General features: G+C 60.2%; 1 protein-coding gene across 5 annotated transcripts in view; it reads right to left on the bottom strand.

Annotated features, from left to right (window-relative positions):
• NAV1 (neuron navigator 1) overlaps positions 1 to 24,921 on the bottom strand; it is a 205,829-nt gene that overhangs the window by 169,782 nt on the left and 11,126 nt on the right. The window contains exon 1 of one of the 5 annotated variants that reach the window (XM_064477317.1): positions 14,174 to 14,735. The exons of 3 other annotated variants lie outside the window; for them this stretch is intronic. The gene's annotated coding sequence lies outside the window, so the exon portion shown is untranslated. Of the gene's footprint in view, positions 1 to 13,184; positions 13,610 to 14,173; positions 14,736 to 24,921 lie in introns of those variants that run through there. One more of the 5 variants, XM_064477315.1, reaches the window with a different exon arrangement.

Raw genomic sequence — 24,921 nt, 5'->3', positions numbered from 1 at the left:
TGGCAAAGCCTTTGTTGAGGGGCCTGCGCACAGAGGCCCCTGGTGATGAGAGGGTAAAGACGTGGCTGGAAGGGGATGTGGCTCCAAGCTGGGAGTGGCAGCCTCTGAGAGTGACAGGGGGCTACCAACAGAACCTGGTCACCACTGGAATGGCCCCTTGTCTGCAGGTGCAGCTCTGATGGGAGGTCGGGGGCCGCCTGCCCCTCCCACAACGGGCTTCCACTTTGCCACCTGGGCCACGAGACCTGGCTCAAGCTACCCTCACATCGTTGTGGGCACAACTGCTGGCCTCCTCCTGCCACTCATCATGACTCAGCCTTTAGAGTGCTATCCTAACGCTGCCTCCTCCAGGAAGGCCGCCTGTTATTCAACTCCTGAGCCCGACTCACTGACCGCCCCTCACTGCCGCTAAAGGAACAAGCGAGCCAGGCGTGGCCTGCAGAGCACCAGCCTGATGTCAGGGGGCCCCACTGTGTGCTCCAGTGAAGCCCCTTCCCACTCTGATCTGCTTCATCTGCAGCAAAGGCCAGGCGTTCTCCAGACTCCACTCTAGGCCTGGCGGTGATGGAATTCTGCTGGTGTCTCGAGCATCCGTCCCTATTGCCACCTTTGCAGAGGGACCGTAGGCTTTCAGGGCAAGGTCTGCGTGTCTTTCCCTCAAACTCTGGTCCAGGATTGTGGTTCACACACCCAGAGATGCGCTGATGGCAGATGGAGGTGCGCACGGGGCAGAGTGGGGCTGAAGGCAGCGTCTGGAACAGTAAAGGCCCAAACTAGAAAGTTGGCTGCCCAAGGGGTGGGGCAGCTTCCCACATCTCAGGGCCTCCCCAGCCCCCAGGGAGATGGGAGGGTGCGGACTGAGGGGGGCGCTGAGCCAGACTGCCTTCCCACGGCTCAGCCTGCATCTAAGGCGTTGCCACACCCTGCCTCAGACTGCCCCGGACTGAGTCAGGAAGGTGGACATTTGGGTCTCTGGCCTGAGTAGGGGCTGCAGCCAGGAGCAAAGGATGGCAGCCCTGTCCTGTCCAGGTGCTGTCACCCCCAGTTTCCCCACCTCATGACCCAGCTCTCACTCTCTCAGATCTCCCAGGGAGCTGGGGATGGGCACTGAGAGGGAGGAGCCAGAGGAGATGGTGCACTGGGGCGGGGCCAGGGTGGGGCCGTGGATCTCCTGCCAGGAGACCAGCACTGCGGGGCGGGCGGGGAGGGCACCGGGCTGCAGAGATTTGCATATATCTGCGGACATTTGCACGTGCTTATCTTCCTGGTGCCAACCTGCTCCCCACACTCCCCTCTTTGGCCAGGCCTGCTCAGCCCTTGCTCAGGCGGGGGCACTGGGGCCCCCCAGCCGTGACGGAGCCCTGGGCTGGGCCCCGGCTCAGAGGCTGTGCAAACAGCCCTTTCCCTCCCCACTGCCTGACAAAGAGGCCCCTGCCCTGGCCTCTAGGCACACTTCTCCTCATGGGACCAACCTGTCCCTTGCTCTAAGGGGTGACCACGACCGCAGACTCGGTCCTGCCCCTTCTCTCCCAGGCAACCCCCTGGTCCACTGAGAGGAGAAACCCAGAGTGTAGAGCCAGAGACAAGTCTTGGGAACCCTGGAATCCAACAACTTCGTCTTACAAGGAGGCAAAGGACAGGGCTGTGTCCTCAGAGAGCAAAGTACATTCTCCTGAGAAGAGAGGTGATGAAGGAGGAGGCAGGTTGGATTGCGACAAGGAGGCGGGAAAAGGGAGCAGCAGCAGAAGGCCCAGGGAGTGCAGGGTGTGTTTTGGGGGTGACCCGCTACCATAAAGACAGCCACTGCGGGGTCACGGGCGAGCCAGGTACAGAGTCAGAGGTGCAGTCGGGCCCGAAGCCCAGCCCAGCCCAGTGCTGAGGACCTGGTCCCAGCCTCCGCCCGGGGGAACAAGAGGCCCGGCTGCCTCTGCTGATGAGCGTGGCCCCAGCGCACCGGCTTGCACTGGCCGCTCTGCCCGCCCCACCAAACATGGGCACCCTCTTTGTGCAGGCATTGCCCACTGGGTCCAGAAAGGCTGGGCAGGGGTTGCCGGGGCCAATAAGCAAGGGATCAACAGACACCTTCTGAGGAGTGGAAACGTTCTGCAGCTCGCTTGTCATGGGAGCTGAACGATGGTGCACGTCTGTAAGAGCTGGCAGATTTCACACCGTGTCTATTGCACCTCAAAAAGCCCGCATGCACCAGAGTCGGGGCACTGCCGGGGGGACTGCAGGCTGGAACCGAGGGCTGGGCACGCCTCCCACGCTTCCCTCGCTAGTGGCGCGGCCCCGCCTGAAATCTCGCCCTCTGATCTGCGAGGTGGAGACACTCATGCCTTCTCTGCAGGGTGGTCTTAAGGAAAGAAGCTATAAACTTACACTGGAGAACGATCCCATAACACTTGCTCAGACAATAACGAGGAAGGTCTCATTCTTTGTTTGAAGTGCTTTACGTGTATCAACTTATCTAACAGCAGAGCAGCCGCACGGGCACTAAATGCTATTGCCCCCACTCCATGGACGAGGAAGCTCGGCCTGGAGGTATCCCCTTCCTCATCTGTGACGTGGGGATTTCCAGCCTTTCCCCGCTCAGGTCTCTGGGGTCTGCACGCAGGGCAGGACTGCTCGGTCTAATGGTCCCTCCAGGATCAGCTTATGAGAAAACTGCGGAGCTGTTTTCCAGAGCACCTGCACTGGTTTACCTTCCCAGCAGCAGCGCAGGCGGGTTCCGGCTTTCCCACGTCCTGTCTCTGGTCACAGCCATCCTGGTAGGGGTGCAGTGGCACTCGCTGTGGCTCCGATTTGCAGCTGCCTGGTGACTACTGACGTCGGGACCTTTCCTCTGCTTGTCGGCCATGTGTACATCTTCTTTGGAGAAATGTTTATTCAAATCTTTTGCCCACTTAAAAACTACTTGTTTTTTTCACTGCTCAGTCTAAGAGTTCTTCATGGATTCTGTACACTGGACCCTCACCAGATATGTGATGTGCAAAGCTTTCTCCCATTCTGTCGGCTGTCTTTTCACTCTCTTGATAATGGCATTTGAGACACCAAAGTTCAAATTTTGACCATGTCCAATTTGTCTATTTCTCCCTTCGGTGCCTGTGAATGAAGACCTTTTCAGAGCCTCTCCTATGCTGACGCAGATGGAGACTCCAAAAGGCAGGTGGACTTTAACCGTAGCCGACCACAGGGACCCACCAGCCCTCCCCCGTCACCCCGCCCCCCTCACAGGACTGGGAGCCACAGGACACACCCTGGGATGTGCTGCTCGCAGACTCCCAGTGCTCCATAAACAAGCCCTCGGCAAAGGATGAGGCACCACAAACTCAGAATCCTGAAGCCTGGGGGGCAGCCCCGGGCCCGGCTGCCGGGGACAAGGCACCAAGGAGCTGCTTAGAGCCTGAGAGCCCGGAGAGGAGAGCGGCTGTGCACTGCTGTCCCAGTGGCGGACTGGGTCAGGGAGCATCCGTCTTGTCAGCTGTGCTTGGTGGGGAAGGGCTGGGGGCTGGCAAGAGGGCCTCGGCCAGCTGCTTCCAGAGTAAGGACTCAGGCCTGCCTCTCACTCTTCTGAGCTCCTGGGTTTGCAGACGCAGGGCTCTTCCCCCACTCCCTCCCTCGTGGGGCTCCAGGTCTGGGCTCCCTGCCAGCTGGCCGAGAGCTTCCTGGACCCTTCTATCCATGTCTGCTCCAGACTCTCCCCAGACCCCTCTCTCTGGATGACTTAGGAGCAGATCGGCCATCTGTGTCGAGGGTCTGGGAGCCAGACCTCGGCAGAGCGCCCGGGCTGTCCCAGCCTATCAGCAACCGACAGGTAAGCCCGGGCCAGTGGGACTCAAGGGAGATTCCAGACGAGGGCCCAGGAGGGTCTCAACGCTGCAGCGGCCCTGCCGCCCACAAGCTCGTCCCAGCCTGGAGTGGCCCCTGATTCAGCCCTGTGCTCCGTCGCCAGGCTCAGTGACCCGGCGGCAGCAAGAAGCCGACACCCAAAGATTATACAAAGTGTTTATTTTTTTAAACTCTCTAGATCTGCACACACATCGCAGGCAATCTCTTGGTCCCACGGGGAGACCAGAGGGAAGATGGTCTCATCCCTTCTCCCCTGAACACACTATGACTCCCGAGAAGGTAAAGGGTCAGAATTCGGACCCTTTGTCATAGGTTAGGTCTCCTCTGTGTTCAGCTCCATCTTGTAGGAGCCTCTCAGGCGGGAGCCCTCTGAAAACACGGTGTCACAGGAAGAGCGACGGCTTTGCGGCCTGATCAACGCACATGAGAATCGAGCCCCTGGGAACTGGAACCGGAACTCAGGCGAGTCCTTCAGCCTCTCCTAGCGTAGTTCCTCTCATTTAAATGGGGGTAGCGGCACACGGGAAAGTGCTGGTGCCTATTCGGAGTCAGTAAGCACTAAATCTCTTCCTCCTCAAATTGTATCATTTAGAAGAACCATCGCGGGAAACGGGATTTCTCAGTTGGAAGCGATCTTGGAGGTCATCCAGTTGGATTCCCTCATTTTCCACAGGAAGAAACTGGAGAGATTAAGCGCCTTGTGAAGGACACACTGCACGGTGGGGCTGCCGGTCCTGCCCCGGCCAGCAAATCCCCTGGCACGAGCCCCTCTGGCTGTCAGTCCCAGGCTCTGGGCTGTGGGATGGACTGTTGGTACCTGATGGGACAGGACCCGGGGTCTGCACAGTTCCTCAAGGGAGCTGACAGCTGGAACAGCTTCCTGGGCAGAAGTGAGGGGAGGAAAGGATTTCCGAGGCTCAGAACAGGTCACCTATGTGCCCAAGGTCACTCAGCAAGTCTGTGACAGAGCCCTGCCGGGCCCCAGGTGCCTCCTGAGCCGGCTTTCTGGGCCCAGAGGCTCCCAACACCAGCGGGAAGGGTTAATGCCAGCCTCCGACAGCCTCTGCAAGTGCTGCCCTGGAGAGAAAGCCCCTCAGCAGCGCCTGCAGACCTCAGGCGCAGAAGACAGCGCACTCTCTATCCTAACTGCAGCTGAGGACCAGGCTCGGACAGTTAATGCAGCTGGGGCCTGGTGCTGAGGAGCCCTGGCGGGGGCCGCCCCACTGTCTCCTCTCTGGCAGGCGGGGATGGGGCCATTGTCCCAACGTGGGCGAGCGGGGCACGGTGGGGCCAGGCGGCGGCACGCAGAGGAGCCAGTGGGCAGAGAGGAGGCTGAGGACCCCCAGATGGGCTGAGCCCAGGTCTCGGGGAGCGTTGGAGGGACGCTGAGGGACGTGGTCTCCAAAGGCCGGGGAGACGGGGAGCAGCGGGGTTCGGGAGTGGCCGTGAGTTCCAACTGCACAAGGGGAGTGGCTGGCTCCGGGCGGGTCCAGCTTGTGGAAGGTGCCGTGGGCCCAGCAGCACTGCGGTCAGCAAACTGGGCTGGGCCTGGCACTCAGCACCTTCCCTCGAGGTCAGGGATGCTCTCCCAGCCTCCCTCCAGATGACGCTTCTCGGGTCAGCCAACCCCTAGGAGGCACTGGTCGCCACGGAGGGCTCCCCCTGAGGCCCCCCCTTGGCCTCAGTGCCCGGCCTGGGCCTTGCTCTCTGGCCCCTGCTCACCCCTGCAGGTGCCCGTCCCAGGTGCTTGAGTTCTGGCTTCTGAGGCCTGGCAACAGGGGCCCTGGCACCAGGGACCTCTCCCTCCCTCTCTACCTCAGGAGATGGCTTGGGCAGCCTCGAGGCTCCCAGGTGGCCGCAGCCCTGCCGGCCCGGCCCTCTGTGGTTCCTGGGGCGTCTGGCTCCTCATGCTGGGAGTGAGGCAGCTTCCTCCTCTGCCTGGCTCTTCATCCGTCACGGAGCTGGTTCCCCATGGGACACTCTCTCTCGTAAACATAGAACGTGGTTCTGGTAGGTCTGACGAAGTCGAACTCCCCGTGGGCCTGACCTTCCTCGTTCGCACTCCTCATCCAATGATGCCCGCCTCCGAAGCGTGTGGCAATGTTCTTGATCTTCTTTTTTCATTCTTAAGCCCTCCAAGACTTTACGTGATGACGGCCCACTCTGTCCTGTTCTCTGCGGAGACACAGCTCCATCTGCCCCTCGCTGGGCTGTTCAGACTCTCCGAACCCAGCAGTCCAAGCTGAACTCATCTTCTCTCTTCTTCCCAAAATCTCTTCTCAGCTGGGACTGCTGAGCCCAGGAGCCAGGCTCCGCCCCCTTCCGCCTCCCTTCCACCCTGCAAATCTTGTCTCCCAAATGTCCCCCAAGTCCACCCCTGTGGTCCTCCACCACCACTGTCCACGTCCCCCTGCCACGTGAACCGTAACAGAGCCCTGCGTGCTGGCCTTGGCACTTCCTGTGTTGGCCCTCCCAGGACTACTGGCCAGGAATGCAAATCTGAACATATAATTTCATGCTGAAAATCTGCAAGGGTTAGCAGGGCACACGAGGCCCTCTGTGATCCGGTCCCCTCCCCACCCCCTGCCAACGGCGGCTTCATCCCAGCCTCCCCGCCAGCCATGCCCCAGCAAACAGCCTGCAGTGCTCTCTCAGCCCTGGTGCCGTGTGGTGCCTCTAAGCCTCTGTACCTGCTGTTTTCCCTGCTGGAATGCCCTTTCCTGTTGCTTTCACCCAGAAATCTGCTTACTGTCACAGTTTACCTCAAGTACAACTTCTCTAAGAAGCCACCCCTGCTCCCAGCCATCCCAGGTAGGGGTGGTGACCCCCACCCCCTTCCAGGCCCCACCGCACTTCACTGGTCTCCTCCTGAGACACTTGGAACGCACTATTTGATCTATGCATTTGCACGTCTGTCACCTCTGCTAGACTTTGAGGTCTTTGAAAGCAAAAAAAAAAAAATTTGCCTCTAAAGGCTGGCAGAGACACGTGTTCAAAAATAATTCTGGGAAGATGTGGAGTACTTCTCCCCATTAACCAATGATGTCCAACTAAAACCCTGGACATTATACACAAAGAAACACAAAAGGACTCGAAAAGGCAGAGAGGAAAGGTGTGTTGGCCGGGCCCTCCCAAGGCTCTCACGGTGGGGGAGTCCCTGGGCTTTCGTTTTGCTTCAAAAATCCCAGTGAAGTGAAGTGAAGAAGCCGGCAACTCAGAGATGCCAACGGACACAAACGGAAAAAAGCCCCAGCCAAAGCCTGCTCTCTCCAGCCAAAGGGCCAGGAAGGTGGTAGCGCAGCAAGACAGAGAACTCTCAGACAGTAACTGCTCCACTGCAGCCAGCTCCACAGTTCAGCCACCTCCACCCACACCAGCAAAGGCGGAGTGGGGAGCAGAGGTCACCCTCCCCGCGCTGGGCTGAAGCTGCCACGAGAGGCCGGTTGCGGGGTGTCAGAGTGGGCCAGGTTGCAGCAGGACACCCCCACCTGCTGACAGTGAGGCCACAGCCTCTCCGTCGTCGTCAGCGGAGACCAGGTGGGGAGCTGGAATGCCTACCCTTGGCCAGTGTAATGTGGAGCAGAGAACAAACGACATGAAGAAGAAGCAAATGGAAATTTTAAACTGAAACAACGTACATCTCAGTGGATGGATCAACAGCAGAACGGAGGAGACAGAACAGGGTGAGTGAACTGGAAGACGGAACAATAGGAGCCACCCAGGATGAGCAACAGAAAGAAGGCAGACGGGGAAGAAGCGTGCCCCTGAGGACCGAAAGATCTAATTCACGTCCTCGAAGTCCTGGCAAGAGGGGAGAAGGAGAACGGGGCTGAAAAGTGCTCTAGGAGATAAGAGCTGAAAACGTCCCAAAGTCGCTAGGAGACACGAACCTGCTGATCCAAAGGCTTAGCAAAGGCCAAACGGGGTAAACCCACAGACATTCACAAGACATGTGACAACTAAACTTCTGCAAACTAAGGGCAGGAAAAAATCTTGAAAGCAGCCGGGAAAACAGGAAAGCTTATCTGCAGGGGAAAACAACTAAAATGACTGTGGGTTTCTCATCAGAAAGCACGGAGGCCAGAAGGAAGTGGCAGGGTATTTTTCAAGTGCCGACAGAAAAGAACTGTCAACCCAGAACCCAGGAAAACACCCTCAGGAGCGGAGGGAAAATCACGCACATTCTCAGATGGAGGGGAACCGGGAGCGCTCGCTGCCAGCAGAAGAGAGTGGCGAACGGAAGTCCTCCAAACAGAGTGGAAATGAAAAGGAGGAGATCTCGGAATAGCAGGAAGAAAGAAAAAGACACCTTAAGAAAAATATGGGCAAGTGCAAGAGGGCTCCCTTCCTTTGAGTTTTCTAGATTATGTTTGATGTTTGAAGCAAAAATTGTAACACTGTTTGATGTCCTAAACGTATATAAAGGAAATATTTAAGACAGTTCTATTACAAATGGGGGGAGGTAAAGAGGGGACACTCTAAAAATACAGAGAAGACTCACTGCGGTGGTCATTTTGCAATGTACACAAGTATTGAACCATTGTGTTGTACACCTGAAACTAATATAATATTATGTGTCAATTACATGTCAATAAAAACATGAAGATATATAAAAACAGAATTTGAAAAAATGCTGAACTAACCCACCGGAAGGCAGGAAAAAGAAAACAGAGGCATAAAAAACAGACAGAACAAGCGGAAAGCAAAAAGTAAAACGGCAGACCTAACCCCTAACATACCAATAATCATGTAACAGTAAACCATCTGAACAGATGAATTAAAAGACATAGATTGAATGGACTAACACAATGTGGCAACACGCTGCCTACAAGAAGCTAACTTCAAACATACACAAGCTATACAGGCAGGTTGAAAGTAAAAGAATGAAACCATTAAAAGAAAAGTAAAAGAATGGAAAAAGCATTGTCATATAAAATTGACCAAAGGAAAGCAGAAATGACTACAGTAATATCAAATAAAGTAGACTCCAGAGCAAAGAAAATTACTAGAGCTAGAAAGGGATATTCTATAATGATAAAAGTATCCATCCACCAAGCAGACACCAATCCAAGTTGTGTGTGCACCGAACAATGGAGCTGAAAAATGCATAGAGCAAAGACTGACACAACTGAAAGAAGAAATAAGGCAAATCCATAATTAGAGTTGGAAACCTCAACACTCCTCTCTCAACAACCGGCAGAGTCACTAGACAGAAAACCAATAAGGGCGGAGCTCGACCACGTCATTAGCCAACAGGGTCCACTCAGCACTGACAGACACCCCATCTACAGCAGCAGAGCACACACTGCTTTCAAGGGCTCATGGAACACGTGCCACAGACCACATTCGGAGCCATAAAACACACATCAACAAACTAAAAAAATAGAAACTACATAGAGCGTGTTATCTGACTTCAGTGAAATCAGACTAGAAGTCCACAACAGAAAGATATTAGAAAGCTCTACAAACACTGGACACTAAACACTCTTGTAAATAATCTAAAAGTCAAAAAGGAACTCAAGGAAAATGAAAAAATAAGTTGAACTAAGTAAAAATGAAAATACAGCATATCAAAATTGTGGAACGCAGCTAAAGCAGGAAAATTCATAGCACGAAGCATACATCAGAAAAGAGAAAAGGTCTCAAGTCAATCAGCCAGGCCCCCACCTTAAGAACTTACAAAAAGAAGAGAGAAATAAACCCAAAACAAGCAGAAGGAAGAACATAATGAAGATAAGAACAGAAATCAATAAAATTGAAAACAGGAAGAAAAACAAATGCAGAGGTCAGAGGTTGCCAGTGTTGAGGAGAGAAATGACTACAGAAGGTGTCCTCGAGGTGCAGCTTGTTCTGCATCATGGCCGCAGTGATGTCAGTGTCCTGGCCGTGACATCCCACTACAGGACTGCATGGTTCTGCAAGATGCTACCACTGTGGGAAACTGGGTTAAGAGAACACGGGATCCCTGTGAGTGAGTTCTTACAACTGCACGTGACTTTCCAATGATCTCCTGATGCCTGTGTGGCCCATACCCATCGGCCTGCGATGTCCATTTCTCATGCCACCTCCTTCATGGAGCCTTCCTGGATTTCTCCAGGGAAGTCATGTCCCATCTTTGAAACTCCCCTGACTCTCAGGGACTGAATGCTTCCCACCTTAGATTATAGAATGTGCATGTCCTAGCTTCTTTACCAGATGGTGAGCCCCCGAGGCTGAGGACACCTCCTGTTCCTCCCTGAGCCCAGCCCAGTCCTCCACACTTAGGAACAGGACTCCACAGTGTGGGACACAGTACCCAGGGCTTTCATCGGGCGCCGGGCTCCGTTCTACATACACTTCACGTACTAGCTCAGCTGACCGCCACCAGAACCCTGGGAGGTAGTCACCTTATTCTCATGTTACAAATGCAGAAGCGATGCCTCAGAGAGCTTAAACAACTTGCCCGGGTTACGCAGCTTGGAAGAGCAGACACCAGAACTTGGACCCAGCGGATCTGGCCCGAGTCCACTCTCCTAACGGCTGTGCTATTGTGGCTTCTCTTAGGCTCTCCTGGACAGAGCCTGCTGAGGGCTGGGCGGGACCAGGCTGTCTAGGGCCCGGGCGGGCCCAAGGGAGGGCTGGTTCAGGGCAGCTGGAGGGCCGTGGACAGGCCTTCCCTCACTCCGGGGGGCAGAGTGGGCGCAGGCTGTGCAAAGCCCCATAGCTGCCCGGGCTGGCTGGCGACTCCCCGCTAGGCTGGTCTGGGCTTCCTTGTGGCCACACCAAGGGTGGCCACGCCCAGGGCAGCCACGTCTGGGGACAACCACAGAGGATAGCAGCTGGTCTGGAGCAGGAGACAGTGCGGGCCTCCCTCCATCATTACAGAGGGTCCTGAGGGCAAGACGGCGCGGGGCTGTGAGTGAGAGATGGGGGTGGGGGGGACTGAAGCCCCATGGGAGGCTCTGTGCCAGCAAGAGCGGGTCCAGAGGCAGGCAGGGCCGGGCTGCAGGCCGCCTATCCAGGTCACGTGCCCTCTTCCATGGTTTGCCTTGTTCCCCTCCCTCCCTCCCCTGGAAAGAGTGTGAATGTGGCACAGGTCACGCACACGTGCACACACACACACACTCTCATCAGAAAGCAAACAGAAAACTCTCTGGGGACAGCAGCCACGCTCTGGGCCAGCCCCCGAGGCCTGTCTTGGCTGGATGTCCTCTGTCTGTCCATCCTCTGGATCAGTCAGGGTGTCTGGCTGAGATAGTAAATTCCTGGGGGACAAGCCCTGTACACGTGTAATTCAATCTGCTCTCGACCAACGCAAATAAACACTCCGCCAGGGCTCCAAACAAAGCTGATGATTGCCTTCCGAGGGGAGGGCCCATCTGTGGACACTCCCACGTTGACAGCGGGTTCCGGTGGCCTGGTCTGGGCTGCTGGGCTCATGGCGCCTGGCTCGTCCGAAGGGAAAAGACGAGATGGGACGGGGAGTGGCAGAGCAGGACAGTGGGGAGGAGCAGAAAGACACCAGCACGCCTCAGGGCACCACTGGAGCAGAGAGGAGCTCAGCATCTGGAAAAGCTAAACCCAGTGCCCTCCCTGCACAGGCGAGGGGGCACGTCCCCCTGCCTCCCTGCACAGGCGAGGGGGCACGTCCCCCTGCCTCCCTTGACCCCTGAGAGGACTTGCTGGTCATAGGTCAGACACGTATCAATGTCCCCCTTTCACCAACGGCAACAGAGGCCAAGAGAAATCAGCGCCCAGGCCTCTGGACTCCTGTCTGAGCCCGTCCTAACACACCTTGCTCTTGGGAGCTAAGAAGCCAGTTGGGACCCGCGGTCTTGGTCACCACAGAACCACCACGCAGCACCTTGCAGACCCCAGCCTAGAGCTGTCGGAACCCGCCCGCTCCCCCAGCCTCCTCACCGGCTCACCAAGGACCCCCTACTTTTCTCCCTTACCCTCGATCACACCCTCATCCACTCTCTCGTAAAGGCCTCTGCCTGCAAGGTGCTAGGTGAGCGTGCGGTGAGCGGACGACTGGACGAAGGTGGAATGAGCAATGCAGGGGCGAACGGACCGTCAGCGGCCCCCGGGGCTGCTGGGGGCACAGCAGGCTCTCCCCTCCCCACCGCCGGCTGGACCGGCTGTCCTCAGCACTGCCGGTGTTGTTCCCACTCAGACGGTTTGCAACCTTCCCACCGTGATAAACAGTCCGGCAGAGAACATTCCTGCAGCTAGATCTCTGTACACATTGATGATCACTTAACTTAGGATAAATTCCTATGTAATCCCACTTTAATAGTGGGATAAACAAAACCATATTAGGAAGGGAAATTTGCTGCAAAAGAGAAATGAAAGTTATAATAAGCAATTCGAGGCAAAACAGAAAGGCTGGCCAGGCCCCCAGTTCTTGACTGTGGGTAACTGAGCGGCCCCTGCAGTTGTAGTTTTGGGGCTCCATAGCCAGAGGCCAACAGCCCTCACCCGCTGCCCCTCTCTGTCTGGGCCTGGCCCCTCGGCTGTGCTGCAAAACTCCCCAGCAGGGCCAGCACCCCCCTGCACCCCCTGCCCCAAGCCAGAGCAGAAAGGTGCCCAGTGGACGCAGACACAGACAGATGCTCTGTAGCAGGCGAGCTGGACGGGGCACAGCAGAGTGGGGGAGGGAGCGGTCCATCTGCACCCACTACGCAGGGGATTCCACGCCAGGAGCCCCGCCAGCACGACCCCTCCCATCGCCCACCACCATCTCCACGTTCCTGGTGAAGACCAGGCTTCAGGATGTGGCCCAGCGCCCCCATCGCCCTGCCGGGCTGAGCACTGTGAGCCTGCATGGCTCAGTGTGTGCCGACAGCAGCTGCCACCGGGCCGCTGCCACCGGGCCGCTGCCACCAGGCCTGGCAGGGACAGAGCAGTCCCGGGCAGTCCCACCCTGACGGGGTGGGGTGGACGCCCACACAGCGGAAGTGGGTGCGGAGATGCTGCAAAGCTCAGGAAACTCGAGGCTTGGTTGCCTTGGCAACGGGTGACCAGGGTCAGCGGCGGAGCAGAGGCAGCTGCAGGGCTAATGGCGGAAAATAGGCCATGCTGTCAGGCCCGGGTTCCGGGGACAGAGAGCTCCCGGAGGCGACACCGCCCTACACCTGGGTTCCCGGGACCCGGAGTCCCTGCACTCGCGGGCTGGCAGGGGAGGGGCAGGAAGGGGCCACTTTCACTGGGGTCTCAGCCCTCAGCCAGCATGGGGACACCCTCCAGCAGAGGCCAGGCTGTGGACAGTGTGGAAAGCCCTGTGTCCCACTCTGGGCACCAGGGAAATGTCCCCAGCCCCTCTGTGGCTCCACTTCGCAGCCCTCAAGACTCACCTCCTGTCTCCTCCGAGGACAGACGGTCTGAGGGGCCGCCTGGCTGGCAGGGCCTTCCCATTGGCTGCCCTGTGCTGCTCACAGGCTGGAACTGCAGGCCAGAGGCCAGGATGGGGGCGTGTGACCAGATGCCCCCGGAATGGAGGGGCAGAATTCAGGGCTGTGTCGCTGAGCCCGCCTCGAGGCCTGGAAGGAGGGCCTGACCCTGAGCTGCTGGCTCTCTGGGTTTGCTGGGCCTGCCCTGCGGGGGAGGGAGGGGTGGCCCTGGGCACTGCCCGCACGCGGGGCGTGGGCTCTGCCAGGGACGGAGGGAGGGGACCTGCTCTAATGTTTTGTTTGGTGTTTTCAGGTCACTTAATCAGGACACACAAGAGGCCAGGAGCACCACCAGGACGGTGTGGTGCCTCTGCCCTAAGAAACAGTATGAACAGTAAACTATAAATCACAGGGAATGAAATGAATACTGTGTTTGGCAACTAGAACATCTGCTCGTAGATCACCTCACGTGGGTCTCGCGAGGGCCCGGGAGCCAGGCGGGCAGAGGCACCTCTCCCTTTGTGTCACAGGTACCTTGCAGAGAAGGAGCCAGCTCGCCCGAGGTCGCCGGTGGCCAGAGCCTGCGGGACCTGGCTCTCCGCTCCTGGCCAGCTCAGGGGGGCCCTGGGACTTCCTGATGTGGGGTGATGAGCTGCGCGCGCCTGATAACAACACCCCTTTCTTCGTGCTGCCCACGAGCTCCCAGTGTCTCTGCACTTTCCCCAGACCATTTTTTCTCCCTCCAAAATCATTCCCTCACCCCTTTTTCGAGCCTAAGGACACAGTCCCCTTTCTGCCCCACTTCCGGGGTTAACTCCGGGTCTATGGGAAGGACCCAGCGACCTTGGCTGGTGGCAGATTCGTGATGTTTACACTTGTCGACAGTGCCTTGTGTCGTCACTTAGACTGTGTGAGTTCAAACCAGGCCCAAAGTAGCAGAAGACTGTGAATACCCCTGAATGATCAGAGATGCCCCAAGACGGAGGAATCAGGCTCGGTCCGTGGGAAGCTGCTGGGTTTGCTTGGGTTGCTGTTTGGTTTGCTGCTGCTGCTGTTGTCTGCTTGTCTGTCTGGCGCAGGAGCTGGGGTGGAACCGGCCCTCGTGCTGGCTGAGCGCGCGCTCGGCACGGAGCTCTCCTCCTCGCTGCTTGTTTCTGATTAGCTTTTTGGAAACTGTCTTAAAATTAGAGAAATGTTCCAAGTTTTAGTACAAAGAACTTCCCCCTGAACCATCTGAGAGTAAACTGCTGGCAGCCGGCGTCACCCGATGGCCTCAGCGCCCACTTCCTACAAGTCAGCGCCTCCCCCGTAACTCCCGTCCCGGCCCCACGGGCAGAGCGCTGGCCGGAGCTGTCCTGCCGCCGAGCACTCGTGCTCTCTCCCCGCGCCGCCCGTCCCCGGGGCCCGCTGCAGCGAGACCCCGCTCAGGCTGCTCTCGGCATTCAGTCGCCGCCTCTTCCCTGACAGTTTGTGAACGAGACCCCTCTTGGCTATCCAGACTGTCTTGCACGGTGTCGGGTCACAGAAGGCCGTCCTCGGGGACCTCAGAGCGCGGGGAGGCTGGGTTACGAGCCGTGGGGCCTGGATGCCCTCTGAGCGTCCTGAGGGCCGAGTATGCGTGCCTCGAGATTCCTGGAGGCATTTGCTTCAAGAACAGGTGGTCAAAATCCTTCACAAACCCACGCCCGCTCGGGGCCAGCCCTGGCATCGGGGGGGAGGGGAATTCAGGCTGCAGCCGTGCCCCCCTGTTGCCCTAGGGCACCAGGAATCTGCTGGGCAGACTCCCCCCGAAACGAAGCCCACAGGCCCACCTGACATCAGCCTCAGGCCTGGCTGGTGTGATCATCTCTGGTCAGGGCCCGCTGTCCAGCTCGGACAAGCCCCCAGCGAGCTCTGCCCTGTCCTCGGGGCTGCTGATGCGGGCAAACAGAGGTCCTGGGCGTGAGAGCACGACCTGGGCTTGCCCGGTTCCGTGGAAACACGCTTCTCCCCGGCGTCCGGCTAACAGGAAGCAGCTGGGGCAGCGGAGCTCCGGGGACTTGCCCCGCGCGGCTGTCCACCCAGGCCCCTCCGGCCCGCCTCCCTCCCCAGGCCTGCCATCCAAGCCCAGTGACCTGGGGAGACCTGCAGACACTTGCGTGTGTGCACGAGGCCCACCTGGACTTTCAGACAGACAGACAGACAGACAGACAGACAGCCTGGGGGAGCGGTCGGGGAGAGGACGCAGAGCCCCTGCTTGGAGCCCGGTGCTGAGCACCTACTTTGGGGTGTGCCCTGCACGCACGGGGGTTGCTTGTGGTAACTTGTTGAATCTTGACAACTTCAGGAAGTGAGGGTGATCAACAGTCCCATTTTATAGGGAAGGAAAGTGAGGTCCCAGGAGGTAAAACCACACGCCTGGTGCCACGGTCACCATCAGCCCACGTCTGCCCAAGCCCATTCTCAGCCCGCCTGCTCGGGGGCCTGTGTATGCAGGCAGCCACCGGGGCCCTCCCAGGAACTGTGCTGGGCCAGATGTGGCCAGACGTGCCACTGCCCAGAACTCAGAAGGGACACTCAGCACTGGACGGGGATTCGGGACGCAGCCTGAGGAAGTGGAGGTGGGGGCAGTGCCGGCGCTGTGTTAACAAGTGGGCTTTGAGCCCTACGGGAAGCAGAGGTTCTGGGCGCCAGGATTCCGGGATGGGCAGCCCTGATCTTCCCACGGGAACTGCCAACCAGGGACAAGAGGAGCTGGCTCTGGGCTGGGGCCAGTCCCTCCCGCGCAGAGGGGCAGGGGGAGCCCTGGGCAGCGCCCCCCACCCCCAGCCTTGCACACCAGCCCTCACTGTCTCCCTCTCTCTGTGAGCCCGCCAGGCCCACGCTCCAGTGACTCCGGGCTCCAAGCCCTCAGAGCTGGCGCTCGGCGCACTTTGCCTCACGGGGTCTCGTGGGGGAAGACAGCGCAGTGCAGCGGCCACACAGCCGGGCAGGGCCCTTGGGGAGGCTCCATCTCCCGGTCCGGTCCCCATGTGCGCCTGCACTGTGCAGAGAAAGGACACTCCGGACGTGTGGCCGGGGACCGCACAGACGTGGCGTGCGCGAGGCCTGGGTGCAGGTGTGACTGGGGAAGCTGGTGTCTGTGGACTGGGGGGCAGACACTGGCCATGCTGGCTTGGAAGGGAGGCCCCGGGGTGCTGCAGGTGCCCCTCCCTGGGCCTCTGATGGCTGTGGACACATCCGCCGTCTACACACACAGGAGGTCCTTATCGCTGGATAAACTGGATCAGACGGATCCTGAGACGCCTCTCTGAGCAGCATGGCCAGCAGGACTGACAGGGAGGCAGAACCCCTGCCACCGCAGCCCTCCCGCCCTGGGCCTGAGTCTGGGGGCCGCCCCTCAGAGGACCCAGCGGAGAGAGCCCCCCACCACGAGCAGCTCCCCTGCGGCGGACGGCCTCCCCACCACGTCAGGAAGGGCGGGTGATACTGATTTCCAAACGCCGCCCAGTTCTCCATCCTATCAGAGTCCCGTGAAGGCAGCGGGTCATCTCTTCTGTCTTTCGGTGGCTCTGGGGTGGGGTTGGGTGGGGGGCAGACTCTTCCAAAACACCAGCTAATGAAGTCATCCCCTGCAGTTTGGGATGGGTGAGCGAATCACGGTGCCCCCACAGGAAAGAAAGTTAACAGCGATGCGTGCGGAGCTTTGACAGATACGGAAAATGCCTGAGACAATATTAAACAACAGGAAAGACACAAAACCACAAAGCTGCAAACAGAGCTTGCCACCGACTGTGAGGGAGGGGCTGGCCTGGAAACAGGAGAGGTGGCAGGAAGGTGCGCACTTACTTCCGGACGGGGATGGCAGCTGCCAAGCGCTCTGCCATTCTGCCAACCAGGAGAACAACAAGTTGTTCAACTCAGGGGGAAAAGGAGCCGTGGCAGGCAGTGTGCGGGTCCCCTGTGTCTCTGGTGGGCAGGGAGGAAGCCCCTCCAGGGCTAGTGTGGCCGCGGGGCAGGGGGCCTCCCTGCCAGATGGGGGGGACACGCCTCCCAGCCGGGAGCACCGCCTGGGTACCGAGGGGGTGGCATGAGCCACGTGACCTGGGGGCTGTACAGGGTGGCGCGGTGGGCTCAGTGGGAGGCCTTCCTGGAGGCGGTGGGCCTGGAGGGGCCTCCTCTGAGGTGAACTGGGGAGGATGGATCTCTGGGTGTCCCGTGGGCTGTGGGGAGGGTCCTTGGAGAACACAGCAAAGCCGTCAGAACTGTGTGTGTTGGAGGTGTGGGTGTGGGCAGGGTGGGGAGGCCCCTGGAGCCCAGAGAGGGTCCCGATGGGACGGGAGAGCCCAGAGCAGCGGGAGAGGGAGCAGTGGGGGCTGAGGAAGGGCCCAGGCGGAGCCTTGACAGGCAGGAGGGTGGCTGCGTCTCAAGTTGTTCTTTTAGAGAAAAGTCAGAGCTGCCACGGGTCATGTGGGTGTTAATTTTTGGCTGGTTCAGTGAACTGGCGCCTCTGGTGATGAAATGCTGGTCAAATCCTCCCCTTCACGTGGCCCGGGGTCCTGCCTCTGACCGTGGGGGCCTCAGTTTCCCCCAGAGAGGCGGGGGTGGGTGACAGTCTCCCATTGTCCTCGGGGCTCCCGGGTTCTGCTAATAAAAATGATTGTAAAACGCTTTGCAAACAGCGGGGCTGCTCACAACGGAGGCTTCTCCCCCACAGAGCAGCTTCAGTCCCCACAGGGGTCCGCCCGGAGCCTCGCTGTCCTCGGAAGAAGGGCCCTCTGTTCCTCGGTGAGCTGGGTGGATGCCGCAGCCGCGGGACAGCCAGGGGCCGGGCCCTGTGCCCGCTGCTGGCAGCCGGCCTCACACAGCACAAGGAGAAGTCTGTGTGTCTCCTCGGCCGGGAGCCCGCGCTGCCAAGGCCCTGTGACGCTGCAGGACTCGGGGGCGGAGGGAGGGCGGGCAGCAGAGAGCTGGCGCGTCTCACTCAGGGAAGTGGTGTGATGACTAATCTTAACGGGGAAGCAACGGCGAATGCTCACTGAGTCTCTAGTGGGTGCGGTCACTTTACACATGTTAGCTCCACTCAGCGACCCTCGGTGTCAGGGGCCACTCCACTCCCTGGGGTGCTGGTGGCAGAGCAATGGGCCCTGAAGACGCCCCTGCCCCGATACTTAGAACCTGTAACGCGTGACCTCAAACTGCAGACGTGGCCAAGGTTAAGGACCAGTGACAGAGTCGCCTGGATTATCCAGGTGGACCCAACCCAATGCCACAAACCCTTAAAAGCAGAGACCCCTTCCCGGCTTCGGGGGACAGGCAGAGGACAGCGGGGGGAGGGGGGCCTGGGCTGCGGCTGCCGGCGTTGAAACGCAGGAATGGGCCACGGACCAGAGTAAGAGCGGCCTCTCCTGGTGGCTCGGCAGGGACCCAGCCCTGCCCACGTCTGGTCTCACCTAGCGGCACCCAGACCCACAGCCACGCGATCACACGTGTGTCGTGGGAAGCCACGGAGGTGGTGGGAATTTGCTGGAGCAGCAACAGCACACGAACACACGTCCCCAGAGGCATGGGTGTTCAGCTGCACACGGGGAAGCACTGCTGGGATGAGCGGGAGGTGGATTCTGTCCCCAAAGGAGAGCCGCCCTCCCCCTGGTGTGCCAGACACCCGTGCGAGGGCTGAAGAGGACCCATCCAACCAGGCGGCTAGTCGCCCCCACGGCTCTGCCCAGGGGCCTCCTTACCCTCAAGAAACCGGTTCAAGCAGGAATCAGGGCCCTCACCCTGCAGATGAGGAAATGGAGGCTCCGAGAAGCGGGCTGTCACGCACAGGGTCCCGCGGCCCCACCCGGCCCGGAGCACACACTCCAGGGATCCGACTCCAGGTCTGGTTCCTCCTTGCCTCAGGTCTGGGGGCTCTGGGGGTTTACCCCGCTATGCCCACCACCCGAAGCAGACCCCTGGGGTCCCAGCCCCAGCCAGCACCTTGGGGCTGCTGCTCTGTGCGCCTGCCCCAGCCCGGACCCACCCACTCCTCCCAGCCAGGGCATGGCCACCCCTGGAGGGAGTCTGCTGTCTGGGCGGGGTCCTTGTGTCCGGGGGGCTCCCGGGGACATATGTTCTGCTTCTGCAGATGCACGGGGGAGAGAGATGGGAGCGGCACCCAGCAAAGCAGCCTGCTAAGCACATCTGCCTGTCCTTCTTCACACATCCCCCAAGGACGTCCCTTCCCCTCACGTGTCCTCTTAGGACTCCCCTCCCCGGGACCAGGCCATCTTAATATTCCCAACCATCCATCCTGGCAAAACCTGTTTATAAAGCCTGTGCATGACCTCATCGACCGCCCTGCCCACCACCTGGGCTGTTCTCAGCCCCACGTTTCAGAAGAGGGAACCGATGCTCAGACAGATTCCATGACGGGTTCCACACCATCAGGCACAGCAGGCCCAGGACGTGGACCAGGGGATGTGACTTCAGAGCCCACCTTCCCTCCTGGAGACTCGCTGGTCCCCTCACCCACAAAACACCAGAGATGGGGCCTGCCCTACCCTGCCCTGCCCACCCCCAGCAAGGCCAGCTCACCTCCATTGCCCCTGCCCAGAACCACCCCCCAGCTCAGACAGGTGTCGGGACCTGCTTCTGCACATTCCCAGGATGACCTGCTTCATGTGAGGCTTGTAAGCCTCACCTAGAGGCAAGCTCGGGGCTGGCTGTCACAGGCAGTTATACGAAGAGGTCAGTCCTGCCAGGATCCCTTCATCCTTTCCTGCCGAGATGTGGCTGTGCCCGAGGGGAGGCCACCGCCGCCCCCCAGGCCAGGCCCACCAACCACGTTCCCATGCGGCCAGCTGCCGAGGGGCTGCCACGATGTGAGCTGAGTCACAGAGCTGGAATCCGACGCCTCCCAGGCCTCCCCCAGCCCCGGCCAACTCTGCCTCGGCCCCCCCGATGCCCCCACTGCGGAAACACCTTCTGCCAGTAAGTTCCCAGCACCAGGGTCCAGAGGCAGGCTCGGCCTTAGGGAAGCACACTCGGCGCCCACCAAGCTCACGGCCTCGGCTGCCTGTCCTCCTGGGCCGACGGATGACCCTAACTTAAACGCTCTTCACCCGCAGGTGCCTCTGCTCCGACCTTGATGCTCTCGCCCCCCGTCTGAGGGCACAGAAGGAATCGCAGCCCCGCCTTCAGGGCGCCCCAGTCTGATGGGCGAGCACGGCTGCCAAGTTCACAGAGGCCAAGGACGCGGGGAGACAGCCCTCACCTCCAGGAAATCCCAAGCTGACGCGGGAGCCACAGCCCGGCCCCGGCCCCGAGGAGCCGCCAGCCTGATGCAAACAGCTCTGTCCTTGGATGTTCCCAATGTCGGCTGGGGGGAAAGACTCAGAAGGAAAACCCGGAGACGCGGAAGACGGACAGTCCCGCCAACCTCCCTGCAGGGCCGGTCACATGCCGGTCCCTCTGCAGGCTAACCTCCCTCACAACAAACTCACTTACAGCCAGGGGACGAAGCACGGAGGCTAGCTGCCCCGCTGGGAAGCAGCAGAACTGAGACTCAGCCCCGGCCTGCGCCTGCCCACGCCCGGCGCCAGCGTAGCCGCTGAGTGCCGGGCCAGCCGGTTCACCTGCCGCCCCGTCGGCCCCGAGGCTGGACCTACTGCTCCTTCCACTCACACCCGGCCGCTCCCACAACACTGAACGGTCACTACACGTAGGGCAGCTGATCGACAACGTCCCACTGTCCCAGCAGGAAGGGGACTGCTGACACTGTCTCTTTAAAACAAAGAGGCGGACTCGGGGCAGAGCTTGTCCTCCCCGCAGGTCCTGTCCCCTGGGAGCTCGCACACCCTAGAGGCTCCGCGGCTCAAGGCAGATACATGGGGGTCAGAGTGCCCCAGCCTGGAGCCAGTCTCCAAGTGGACGCCCTGCTCAGGACCGCTGGAGGAAATGACCCTGGGAGCAGATGGGGAGCCTGCAGCAGTGGTGACCACTCTCCATTGTGTGCCCCTGGGGCTGTCCTGGAACAGCTGCCTGGCCTCAGGGCTCAGGACACGGGCCCCGGAGCTACCCGCAGACCCTCTGTCCCCGGAAAGGGCTCTTTGGGGAGGGGAACCAGCAAAGCTACCCATGCAACAGATCCAGACTGTGGAAACCTCGGTTCCCTCCATGGGACAGTGACCTGGGCCCTGAAGGACCGGGAGGCAGGTTTTCTGTGAGTCCCTGCCCCTAAGGGACTGCCATGGGGCCAAGGACCCAGGCCCAGTGCCCATCCCGGCCCACCCCCCGCCTCACTCTGGATGTGTTGTCCTCGGGCACCCAAACCACCCCAGATGCAGGGTCACCGGACTCCTGCCTGCAGGGCGCTGGCCCAGGACGGCCAGGGCTGGGCCCTTCTGCACTGGGCAAGGGTCCTGGTTGGGCAGGGGCTGTGCTGATGGTGGGGGGAGGTCTGGCCCTGACGAAAGGGCCTCAGAACCCCAAAGGGTGGAAATTTGGAAGGAGCCTGGCCAGAAAGTCTCTGACCTTTGCCCCAGCCAAGAGCACCGTAGCCTGTTCCACACGGGGTCCCCCAGATCCCTGACGGGCTTTTCGCTCTGAAAATAAAGACTAAATGAAGCCAACACGTTGCTGTTTGATGGAGGGTGGGGAGTGGTGGACGGAACACAATCGAGAGTAAGAGAAGTGTTGACAGTGCCCAGAAAACGGAGACAACACAGCCGCCCGGAGTCAGGCTGCCGGCTTGTGCTGCCGGACCTCCCTGCTGGCCCACCCCCTACAGCAGCTCCAGAGCTGCCCCCAGACTTTCCTCCAGCCCGGAAAGGAGGGGGTGGCGCCGGGCCTGCCTCCCAGCCCCCAAGGCGCAGAGCTGCCCGCGGCTGCCCGCACCACCAGGGCGTGGGACTGGCTTCTGCTGGGTGACGGCGCCCTCTGGTGGCGGCAACGGGAGGATGCAGGGACCTGCAGACAAAGGGCGACCCGTCCTCCCTCGGGCTCCCAGGATGCTCTGTGTGGCCGGCCTTCACTGAGCACCTACTGGGGGGGTGGCACTGGGCCCCGCCCAGTGGTCTGTCTGCTCCCGAGGGCGCATGAAAGGAACCCAGCCAGGAGGGAGGTGACCTTCCACAGCTCCTGGGTGGCCGGGCCTCCCTCTCACACACTCCTGCCCCAGAGAGTCCCCAGCAGGCACACCTGCCCCATCGCCTGCCCTGAAGCCCTGCTCCAGGCTCTCCCGGGGCCTCAGCCTCCCCTACATTCGGCCAGTCTCTCCTATTGACCAGGAACTTCCCCAGGCGGGAGGTGGTGGGTAGAAGGCAAGATCTCCCGGGCACCCGCTCCCACCAGCACTTTATCGTCGCCAGCTCATGGACGCCTCCCGCAGGCCTGCCTGCACAGACTGAACAGCCCGGGTTACAGAGGGAACTCTGCCCCGGAGGCCGGGCCCCACGCCCTGCTGGGTGCCTTACGTGGGTGAGCTCACCCCATCCTCCACCAGTCCAACAAGCTAGTTTAAGATGATCCCGTTACAGATGAGGGCACTGAGGGACATGGCGTCTGCACAGCGTCCTCTGACTAGCAGGCGGCCGTGGCTAGGCCCCCAGCTGCCCCACCCTCCTCACCCTCCCGCCCTCCCACAGGGCTCTATGCCCACCTCACAGCCCCTCCAGGGCCCCCAGGAGGCCTTTCCTCCTCGCCCTGCGAACCCCAGACCCGCACAGATGTGAAGACGCAGCGCCCTGTTCCTCTTCACCCGTCCACTCCGACTGGAACAAAACCCACACTGGACACTTAGTACCCAGCGTCACTCCAGCAAAGGGACTGCAGCCCAGCCAGTCGTTCCCCGGCTTTAAGCGCTCATTCCTTCCAGCCTAAGTGGTGCGGGCAAGGAGGGCCTCGGACCAAGAAGGGTCCCTGAACGTCTGGTCACCAGCAAGGAGGCTTCAGGCGGGCATCCTGGGAAGGGCTGGGCGATTTCTGACCTGGTCCCCCCCAACCTCGGGCTGATGCCAGGGGCCACCCAGTGGAGAGTCAATGTCCTGAAATCAAGGCCTGGCGGGGCCCCTGAGCCGCAGCCCACACGTCCAGAGCCCACGCATCAGGACTGTTACGTCTGCCCCTGCAGAGGCCCCGACAGAGTCAAGCCTGTCTTTCGGGGGCACTGAAGATTTTCTTGGGCTCTTTAAGGAGATGGCACCTGAGACCCTAACGTGTCTTCACACAGGAGAGTGAGGCCAGTGCTCTCAGCCGGTCAGTAGGGGGACCCCTGGGAGGGGCCTAGAGTCTGTGGAGGGGGCAAGGGCTACCCTGGGACCCCTCCCGGACGAAGGCTGGGCCCGGAGAGCAGAGGGGAAGAGTCTGGGGGCTCCTTACCCCAGCCTGGAACGCCCCAGCCCCCTTCACACCCACTCTGCCTGACTCAGACCTGGAGCCGATGGGACCCACTTCCCAGGAGGCCTCCCCTCGGGCCCCCGCCCAGCGGCTACGATTCCCTCCTCTGTCCTCCACCGCCCTGAGCCCCCCCGTGGCACTTACTACAACCGGACCATCCTTCCTAACCGAGCCCTGGACCCCCTGTCCCGTGCCCAGCACAGTCCCAGGCTGTGGCAGGTGTTCCGTGAGTGACTGAGTGACGGTGAGTGAACGTGGCACTTTCGTTCCTCGCTCTCAGCCTGAAATCCCGTCTCCCAGCCCAAACCCCTCCTGGGCCTTTTCCACTGGCTGTTTGCATGAACACAGACCGCAGGCGGAGCCACGCGCCAGCCCCTGAGCTGGCCCTAGGCCGCCCACTGACCCTTGCCCGGCCATCTCTGCAGGGTCTTTCCTCCAGCACCAGGGACCCATCTGGCCCCTGGATCCCCAGGAGCCTCTTCCTCTTCTGGCCTCTCTTTCGGAAACACCTTTTTCCTGCCCCTCGGCTGCTGTGTTTCCTGCACAGGGAGAGGGGCTTCTGATTGGAGTGTTATTTATAGCAGGCCTCCCTCCTTCCAGGCCTCACGAGGTGAGGGCCCTCAGCCCAGGGGTGCAGACAGAGGTGCTCAGGACTTGCCAGGGTCCCGGCCGCCAGAGGAAGGAAGCTGGGCTCCCAAACAAGGGGCAGGATGAGAGGCACTGGCCGCCCCCAGCTCCCCCGCACCTGCCAGTGACCCCACACCTCCCTCAGGTCCCCAGACTTGAACTCTCAGGACCCCAGAGGCAAAGAGCTACAGGATTTCAATCTGGAGAAGAACCTAGAGACCAAATCTGATGAGGAAACAGAGCCTCAGAAAGGGGGCACATCTGAACAAGGGCACACGCGGAGTCGAAGCAGGCCTCTCAGCCAGAACCGCCCGGACGCTGGCCCAGCTCACGGCGGTTACAAAGGGCCTCGCGTGCCCTGTCTCGTCCCACCTCACGAGGCAGGTGGTACGCTAGGGGTTGAACTGTGTCATCAGAAAAAGAAACACTAACCATCGCAGGCTGTGACCTCGCTTGGAAACGGGGTCGCGACAGATGCCTTTAGTTCAGGTGAGGTCACCCTGGGGTAGGGCTGGCCTTACGAGCTGGGTGTCATTAGAGGAGGAAATGCGGGCACAGATGCCCACGGGGGGACAAGAGAGGACCGCAGGGGGACGACGGCCTCGCGACGATGGATGCAGAGACTGGGGCGATGTGTCCAGCCGCCAAGGGCTGCCGGCAACACCAGGCGCCGGAAGAAGCAGGAAGGACCCTCCCCTGCAGGTCTAGTGGGGGC

The sequence above is a fragment of the Camelus dromedarius genome, chromosome 21 (assembly GCF_036321535.1).
Source record: "Camelus dromedarius isolate mCamDro1 chromosome 21, mCamDro1.pat, whole genome shotgun sequence".
Classification (NCBI taxonomy): Eukaryota; Metazoa; Chordata; class Mammalia; order Artiodactyla; family Camelidae; genus Camelus; species Camelus dromedarius.
The sequence above is the reverse complement of the archived record's forward strand: the minus strand, read 5'-3'. Positions and strand labels throughout refer to the sequence as shown.